Source organism: Hyla sarda, chromosome 4, assembly GCF_029499605.1.
Source record: "Hyla sarda isolate aHylSar1 chromosome 4, aHylSar1.hap1, whole genome shotgun sequence".
NCBI classification, from domain to species: domain Eukaryota; kingdom Metazoa; phylum Chordata; class Amphibia; order Anura; family Hylidae; genus Hyla; species Hyla sarda.
The window spans coordinates 90,838,910-90,848,909 of NC_079192.1; the positions used below are offsets into that span (position 1 = coordinate 90,838,910).

At 46.4% G+C, this 10,000-nt stretch overlaps 1 long non-coding RNA gene across 3 annotated transcripts in view; it reads left to right on the forward strand.

Moving 5' to 3' along the window:
* The window catches only part of LOC130368221 (uncharacterized), an 18,046-nt gene extending 11,755 nt beyond the window's left edge, over positions 1-6,291 (forward strand). The window contains exons 2-6 of one of the 3 annotated variants that reach the window (XR_008892374.1): positions 4,441-4,525; positions 5,423-5,463; positions 5,558-5,624; positions 5,725-5,889; positions 5,992-6,291. This is a non-coding gene — a long non-coding RNA (uncharacterized LOC130368221). The remainder of the gene's footprint in view (positions 1-4,440; positions 4,526-5,422; positions 5,464-5,557; positions 5,625-5,724; positions 5,890-5,991) is intronic. The other 2 variants (XR_008892373.1, XR_008892375.1) reach the window with 2 other exon arrangements.
* Positions 6,292-10,000: the final 3,709 nt, after the last annotated feature.

The window sequence follows — 10,000 nt, forward strand, 5'->3', positions numbered from 1 at the left end:
CACTGTATGTGTGTATATTACCTATGCACTGTATGTGTGTATATTACCTATGCACTGTATGTGTGTATATTACCTATGCACTGTATGTGTGTATATTACCTATGCACTGTATGTGTGTATATTACCTATGCACTGTATGTGTGTGTATATTACCTATGTACTGTATGTGTGTATATTACCTATGTACTGTATGTGTGTATATTACCTATGTACTGTATGTGTGTATATTACCTATGCACTGTATGTGTGTATATTACCTATGTACTGTATGTGTGTATATTACCTATGTACTGTATGTGTGTATATTACCTATGTACTGTATGTGTGTATATTACCTATGTACTGTATGTGTGTATATTACCTATGCACTGTATGTGTGTATATTACCTATGCACTGTATGTGTGTATATTACCTATGCACTGTATGTGTGTATATTACCTATGTACTGTATGTGCCTTTATGTTATGTGCTTGTATTTATTGTATGAAGCACATTATTAGGGAATTAATAGAGGAATGTAAGCACAGTATATAGGGAATTTATGGAAGCACAGCATATATTTCATTATATTGGAACATTATATTTTTATGTATGCTGGCACTGTGTGTAGATCCTTAGGGTGCGTTCACGTGTGCCTATTTTTGCTGCAGATTTTGCTTCTCATTGACAATGGGAAGAGAAATCTGCTAAAGCAGATCTGCAGCAGAAAATACGCACGTGTGAATGCACCCTTAGTGGTGGCACAGTATAGTTAAATAATAGTGGCACAGTATATAGTTCATTAATGTTGGCACAGTATATAGGGAATTAATAGATGAATGGTGGCACAGTATATAGTTCATTAATGGTGGCACAGTATATAGGGAATTAATAGATGAATGGTCGCACAGTATATAGGGAATTAATAGATGAATGGTGGCACAGTATATAGTTCATTAATAGTGGCACAGTATATAGTTCATTAATAGTGGCACAGTATATAGGGAATTAATAGATGAATGGTGGCACAGTATATAGTTAATTAATAGTGGCACAGTATATAGGGAATTAATAGATGAATGGTGGCACAGTATATAGTTCATTAATGGTGACATAGTATATAGGGAATTAATAGATGAATGGTGGCACAGTATATAGGGAATTAATAGATGAATGGTGGCACAGTATATAGGGAATTAATAGATGAATGGTGGCACAGTATATAGTTCATTAATGGTGGCACAGTATATAGGGAATTAATAGATGAATGGTGGCACATTATATAGGGAATTAATAGATGAATGGTGGCACAGTATATAGTTCATTAATGGTGGCACAGTATATAGGGAATTAATAGATGAATGGTGGCACAGTATATAGGGAATTAAGGGGAGGTACGGTATATAATTAAAGGGAAACTGACAGGCTGTTTACTCGCACTAAACCCAATACACTAGGTTACAGTGCAGTATACAAAAATTGGTCTTTCCATTTTCTAGGTATTGCCCCACATTGCTAGTATGCGAAGTCAGTCTTGTGCGCAATGGAGGCGGAGCTTCCCTGCCTCCATCCTGTATGCTGTGCTATGCCTCGCCATCTTTGTATATTTATAATTATTTTTTTTGCCAACTCTAGTATATTGTAGACTGTAAGCATATATTAGTGTGGTGTCCATCTCTTCAGTGTAAGAACCAGAGCTGTGTGGAGATTCCTGCGTAAGGTGGGTGATTGGTGATGGGTGCTGGGTGATTGGTGCTGGGTGATGGGTGCTGGGTGATTGGTGCTGGGTGATTGGTGCTGGGTGATTGGTGCTGGGTGATTGGTGATGGGTGCTGGGTGATGGGTGCTGGGTGATTGGTGCTGGGTGATTGGTGCTGGGTGATTGGTGCTGGGTGATTGGTGATGGGTGCTGGGTAATGGGTGCTGGGTGATTGGTGCTGGGTGATTGGTGCTGGGTGATTGGTGCTGTATGATTGGGGATGGGTGATGGGTGCTGGGTGATTGGGGATGGGTGCTGGGTGATTGGGGATGGGTGCTGGGTGATTGGGGATGGGTGCTGGGTGATTGGGGATGGGTGCTGGGTGATTGGGGATGGGTGATTGGGGATGGGTGCTGGGTGATTGGTGCTGGGTGATTGGGGATGGGTGATTGGTGCTGGGTGATGGGTGCTGGGTTATTGGTGCTAGGTGATTGGTGCTGGGTGATTGGGGATGGGTGATGGGTGCTGGGTGATTGGTGCTAGGTGATTGGGGATGGGTGCTGGGTGATTGGTGCTAGGTGATTGGTGCTGGGTGATTGGGGATGGGTGATGAGTGCTGGGTGATTGGGGATGGGTGATGGGTGATTGGTGATGGGTGCTGGGTTCTGTCATATAGAGCTCAGGTGGGGGCATATAGGGGGAGATTTATTAAAACCTTTGCAGAGGAAAATCCTTCCGCAAAACGATCTGATTGGTTGCTATGGGCGACTGCACCGCTCTTTCTCTGCACAGGTTTGATAAATCTCCTCTATAATACAGTATATTATAGGGCAGCTGTCATATCTTTTCTGTAAATAAGACTGACAGCACAGCCAAAGTGTATATACACATGGCAGACCTTCATAGAAACTGTTCTTGACTCGATTTTACAAAAACACCAACTTTTATGGGGGCTAAGAATGTCGAGAAAGCCTGGCGGGAGTCCACTGTGTCCCTGGGCCGCAGCACATCTGCCCATTAAGTCTGGCAGACGTTTTTTAAATTATGAAAAGTGCCCTCTTTTTTACTTGAGCCCCTGCCCTCCAAAATGTCTGTGCACGTCCCTGGTCTGCAGGGCAAAGCACAGGGGGCATTATATGTGAAGAGCACATGACAGGGGGCCCCCTGTCCTGTGCCCTTCACATATAATGCCCCCTGTGCTGTGCCCCTCACATAATGCCCCCTGTCCTGTGCCCTTCACATATAATGCCCCCTGTGCTGTGCCCCTCACATAATGCCCCCTGTCCTGTGCCCTTCACATATAATGCCCCCTGTGCTGTGTGCCCCACACATATAATTTATATGTGTGGCACAGCACAGGGGGCATTATGTGAGGGGCACAACACAGGGGACATTATATGTGAGGGGCACAGCACAGGGGGCATTATATGTGAGGGGCACAGGACAGGGGGGCATTATATCATATAATGCCCCCTGTGCTGTGCCGATCACCTAATGCCCCCTATGCTGTGCAACACATATAAATTATATGTGTGGGGCACACAGCACAGGGGGCATTATATGTGTGGGGCACAGCACAGGGGGGCATTATATGATATAATGCCCCCCTGTGCTGTGCCCCTCACATATAATGCCCCCTGTGCTGTGCCCCTCACATATAATGCCCCCTGTGCTGTGCCCCTCACATATAATGCCCCTTGTGCTGTGCCACAAATATAAATTATATGTGTGGGGCACAGCACAGGGGGCATTATATGTGTGGGGCACAGCACAGGGGGGCATTATATGATATAATGCCCCCTGTTATGTACCCCACACTTATAATGCCCCCTGTGCTGTGCCCCTCACATATATTGCCCCCTGTGCTGTTCCCCTCACATATATTGCCCCCTGTGCTGTTCCCCTCACATATATTGCCCCCTGTGCTGTGCCCCTCACATATAATGCCCCCTGAGTGGACAGGACATGGGGCTTTATATGTGAAGGGCACAGCACAGGGGGCATTATATGTGAGGGGCGCATGATAAGGGCATTATATGTGCGGGACGCATGATGGGGGCTTTATATATGAGGGGCGCATGATGGATGCATTATATGTGAGGGGCAAAGAATGGGGGCATTATATGTGAAGGGCACAGCACAGGGGGCATTAAATGTGTGGGGCACATGACAGGAGCATTCTATGTGAGGGGCACAGCACAGAGGGCATTATTATGTGGGGGAACAGGACGGGTCATATTATATGTAGGGGCACAAGATGGGGCATTATTACTATATGTGAAGGCACAGAGTGTTTTGCCTTTCAGAAGTATAGTGTATATTGTGAGGAATTTCTGGGGTGGTACGTTTTTTAGGGGCCACAATACATTACGGTATTTTACTCAGAGGGTAGTTACAGCACAGCAAGTTATATTCAGAGAATGCACTGTGTGGTAGTATTAGATTTAGAGGGCACAGTGTGTGTTAGTATTATATTCAGTGGGTACAGTGTGTGATAGTATTATATTTAGAGGGTGCAGCGTGTGATAGTATTATATTCAGAGGGTGCAGTGTTTGGTAGTATTAAATTTAGAGGGCACAGTGTGTGGTAGTATTATATTCAGAGGGTACAGTGTATGGTGGTATTATATTCAGAGGGTACAGTGTGTTGTATATTCAGGGGGTACAGTATGTCAGAATTATATTAGGAGGGTGTGTGACAGTATTATATTCAAAGAATACAGTGTTTGGCAGTATTATAATAATTATTGTTTTCATATAGAGGATCAGAATGCATTGGCATAGTGAGGAGACGTCTGGGCATCAAGTTCTGCAGAGAGAAGATTTAGCTGGAACAAATCCTGGCGGTATGTACCATCTGAATTAGATAAGGAAAGACTATAGAGAAGACGTCACCTGTAATCACTGATATCATTGTGTATTCTCCTCACTATAGAGAAGACGTCACCTGTAATCACTGATCTCTATAGTGAGGAGAATACACAATGATATCAGTGATTACAGGTGACGTCTTCTCTATAGTGAGGAGAATACACAATGATAAGACGTCACCTGTAGTCACTGATATCACTGCGTATTCTCCTCACTATAGAGCCTTAGCACTTTCCCATTCTGTGGCAATTGGTATATATGATTATTATTCTGACATATGAGCACGGCCTAAGAGTCTTAAACAAGGTTAGGACTGTATGATACATTTAATAATATTGTAAGTTCCGTAATCTTCTGTCCGCCAACACAAAATACTCTAATAGCGCCCCTCCCGAGACTCGACTCTGGATCCGCCCCTGCTCCCAGCATGCCCTGACAGCCGAAGGCTGAGAGTTGTAGTTTTGCAACAGGTAGGCAGCCACAGGGGATCGGTGTTGCAGTATGTCAATCTAGGGCCATGGTGTCTGATCTTGAACTGGCAGCAGGAGCCACGACCACTTTAAATCAATGGCTGCTGGGACGTATGACTAGTGACATCCTTCGTTCCAGACCGCAACGTCAGGGACGTCACTCGTCAGACGTCCCGGCGGCCAGCGCTGCTCATTGAGCCTACCGGAGTAGCATTGATCTATGTAAGAAACCTATGGGCCGAGGCTGTTGGGGCCACCAAATGATATTACTTATACAGAATGTCTGGTTAGGAGAAACAAATATAACGCACCCACAGGGAGTGGCGCCATTTTAATAAAATTTGTCAAAAACCTTAGATAACAGTCATACAGAATATATTAGAAAGCTTTTTTGATTTTCAGCCAATCAGAGAGCAGCACTACTGAAATAGAACTCCCAGGAGGTAACAGCGTGTCACACATGTGATGTCATAACCATTGTCCACCAAAGAGCAGCACTGAGCAGAAATAACACTGCTCCTGTTCATTCTCCATCAGTGAGGGGCCGGTGCTGGACACTGTGTAGGGACGCGGGAATGCAAAGTCATACACATGACTGTGACTGGTAAGTGTTACATTGTTGTGTCCAAAAGGTCTTTAGTGCAGTTCCATGTGTATTTCTATGATAAACATGTAAATAATTTATCTTTTTTTTCTTATCTTAGATGCACTATCTCCAGGACATGGAGTAGCATTTCCGGACCTACAGCAAGACGTTGGATGAAGGCATAGCCCCAGAAATAACACTGGTCCTGTTCATCAGTGAGGGGCCGGTGCTGGACACTGTGTAGGGACACGGGAATGCAAAGTCATGCACATGACTGTGACTGGTAAGTGTTACATTGTTTTGTCCAAAAGGTCTTTATTGCAGTTCCATGTGTATTTCTATGATAAACATGTAAATAATCTATCTTTTTTGTCCCCTATCTTAGATGCACTATTTCCAGGACATGGAGTAGCATTTCGGGACCTACAGCAAGACGTTGGATGAAGGCACAGGCCTAGGAATCATGCACATACACAGAAACATTTGCCCAAATTCTAGAGGTAACCTCCTTTAGTATGCCCAGAGGAAGGGCCATACAGTAGCCATGGATTCCCTACAGGTTTCCTCCCCTCTGGAGGTTTTTCCTGTCCTGAGTATTAGTTACTGTACGCTCTTTGTGAGTGATGGGAGGTTACAAAAAATCCCCTACACAAACATTTTAATAAATAATAAATAAAGTTCCCCTTTTTTTAAACTGTTCTTTGACTTGCTCGACTCATTAATTTATTTCTGTGTGTGAAAATAGAGTTAGCAAAACATGGATGACCAAAGCTGCTCTCCTACACGATCTGCATAATGCGGTGCGGAGAGAGGCAACTGGTGCTGGGTGGTGCAGCTTATGAGGCAAACGTAGAACACCCAGCAAGTTCCATGCACAAGCCTTTTTCTGATGAATGGGACTCATGCAGGGAACTTGCTAGGGGTCATACGGTTGCAAAGGATCAACTTTTGGGTACATGAACTGTCCCTTAAAGGGGTACTCCGCCTCTAGATATCTTATCCCCTATGTAAAGGATAGGGGATAAGATGTCTGATCAAGGGGATCCTGCTGCTGGGACCCCAGCAATCTCCATGCAGCAACCAAAATTCTAAATAGTATGTTTAGATCACTGGTTCCTGTGGTGGGATTAGTGACATCATGCCACACCTTCTTGTGACATCACACCACCTCCCATAGACATAAATGGAAAGGGCGTGGCGGGAGGTCACGACCCGCACCACGAGAACCCAGAGTTCTAAATATATTATTTGGAACGCCGGGTGCTGCATGAAGATCGCGGGGGTCCCAGTGATCAGTCATCTTTTGTCCTATCTTTAAGGTAGGGGATAAGATATCTAGGGGCGGAGTACCACTTTAAGGAATTAGAGAGTGTAGGCATGCCTTACAAGCAGGTAGAAAAAGAACAGCTGGGAGAAATGACAGGACACAAAGCAATATTTGGCTGGGACCGATTTTGGGTGTGTTCTGGCCAATTAAAGGAGAACTATGGCAAAAATTAACTTATCCCCTATCCATGGGTTATGGGATAAGTAGCTGATCGTGGGGGGTCCCCCTGCAATACCTGGGATGAGACCCGTCGCTCAGTGAGAAGCGCTCGCTGCAGACGTCAAATCTCAATTTCCCTGGACCCCCCCCACTTCCTTCATGTCCACCACAGACGCCCCCAGACTGCTGTCTCTTACAGAGTTTTATGCCCAGAAATGGTTGGCTACTCACTTTGTCAGTAGATTCTCATCCTAAATATGAAGACAATCGGGGAAATGTACCTGTGGAGAGGAAATGTTGTCCAGTTGCTCTTAGCAACCAATCAGATCATTTCTTTTATTTTTCAGAGGTCTTCTCAAGAATGAAAGAAGTAATCTGATTGGTTGCTGGGGGCAACCTGATGAAAACATCTTTTTTTTCTTTAACAACTACAGTACTACAACTCCCATTGTAGTGTGTCTTTTCAACCTGTTCCTCCTCCAACCCTGACCCTTAGGGGGGCATAGACTGACCACACTGGGGGTTGTAGTACTTTCATTATTACAGTTCCCCTATAACTCTGCAGCTTTGGTAGAAGTATGAGGCTCAGCCTTAGAGTCAGTGTATCTGGCTGCTCCAGTGTTCTTCTATTTTACAGCCTGGACCCTGTTCTCCTCCACACTGGTCCCTGTGGTCCGGTCAGATGGTTCTTTACTGGGGCTGAACGGTTGCTTGAGGGATTTAGTGGCAGATTTTTTGGGGACTTCAGTTGTTGGATGACCTCTCTCTTCAGTGGCTGCTGATATTCGTAGTGCAGAATTTACAGGTGTTACGTAAAAGGGGTACTCCGGGGGAAAACATTTTTTTATTTTATTTTTTTAAATCAACTGGTGCAAGAAAGTTAAACAGATTTGTAAATTACTTCTTAAAAATCTTAATCCTTACAGTACTTATCAGCTGCCGTATGCTATAGAGGAAGTTGTATAGTTCTTTTCGGTCTGACTACAGTGCTCTCTGTGAGTAGGAGCAAATCTCCATAGTAAACTTCTCCTACTCCGGACAGTTCCTGACATGGACAGAGGTGTCAGCAGAGAGCACTGTGGTCAGACTGGAAAGAAATCCAAAAAGAAAATAACTTCCTCTGTAGAATACAGCAGCTGCTAAGTATTGGAAGGATTAAGATTTTTAAATAGAAATAATTTACAAATCTGGCAAATTTCCCCAACCTCAAGGTTAGTGTTTAACCACTTAAGGACCTAGGGCGTATGGATAAGCTTTGACGTCCTGGTACTTAAGGACCAAGGGCGTATCCATACGCCGTGGGAATTTCAGTCCCGCCACGCGCCGGGCGGGGACCGGGCCGGGGTGACTGCTGATATCAATCAGCAGGCACCCCGCGCAAATGCCCAGGGGGGTCATCAGAACCCCCCCCCCCCCAATCGGCAATCGGCGCAAATCGCAAGTGAATTCACACTTGCGATTTGCGCCGATTCCGGGTCATACGGGTCTATTGTGACCCGGTGACCCGGAATAGAAGGGGGATCGCGGTTGTCTAAGACACCCACGATCCCCCTGTAGGCATAGGAGTGGGTTGTTAAGGTTGCCACCCCTCCTATCCCTGCTATTGGTCTGCTATTGATCGTCAGAGGCGACAACCAATAGCAGACCGGGGGCGGGGGGGTTAACTTTCGTTTTCCCAGTCCTGCCCACCCACAATAGGCGGGGCAGAACGGGGAACCGAAGGGGACCGGGCGCCGACGTCCACTTACCCGTCCGGAGGCAGCGGCGACGTTGATCGGCGGGCGGCGTCACGTGCTTCTGAAGAGGACGGCTCCCGGGATCCTACAGAAGCCGGTAAGTTGATTTGGAGGGCTACAGTCTGAGACTGTGGTCTCTAACTGTAGCCCTCCAGATGTTGCAAAACTACAACTCCCAGCATGCCCAGACAGCTGTTTGGGCATGCTGGAATATGTAGTTTTGCAACAGCTGGAGGGCTGCAGTTTGAGACCACTATACAGTGGTCTCTAAACTACATCCCTCCAGATCTTCCCTACACTACAACTCCTAGCATGCCCACATAGCTGTTTGTTGTCTGGGCATGCTGAGAGTTGTAGTTTTGCAACATCTGGAGGTCCACAGTTTGGAGATCACTGTGTAGTGGTCTAAAAACTGTAGCTCTCCAGATGTTGCAAAACTGCAATCCCCAGCATGCCCAGAAAGCAAACAGCTGTCTCGGCATGCTGGGAATTGTAGTTGGGTACCTCCAGCTGTTGCATAACTACATCTCCCAGCATGCCCTTCGGTGATTAGTGATTAGGTCCGGTGGGATAGTGGTTCCGGGCTGCTATCTTCACCGGGGAGGCCTCTTCTAAGCGCTTCGGGCCCGGCCCCAGAATAGTCACGTTGCCTTGACAACGACGCAGAGGTATGTTCATTGCCAACGTACTTCTGTGTCATTGTCAAGGCAACGCCTCTATTTCGGGCCGGAAGCGCGGAGAAGAGGCGCCCCCGGTGAAGATAGCAGCCCGGAACCACTATCCCACCGGACCACCTCCTCTCCGGACAGCCCTGCAGCACCGGACCAGCGCCGAGCGGAGGTGAGTACTGTACAGAACTAAAGGGGGGTGAGAGGGGGCTGGATGATGTCGAAGGCCACAGTGGTCTTCAACCTGCGGACCTCCGGAGGTTTCAAAACTACAACTCCCAGCAAGCCCGGACAGCCAATGGCTGCCCGGGCTTGCTGGGAGTTGTAGTTTTGAAACCTCTGGAGGTCCGCAGGTTGAAGACCACTGAGGGCGGATGATGAGAAGAGGATGATGAAGGGGGGGTGTGGGATGATGACAAGAGGATGATAAAGGGGGGTGGGGGGATGATGAAGGGGGTGGGGATGATGAAGGGGGGTGTGTGGGATGATGACAAGGGGATGATG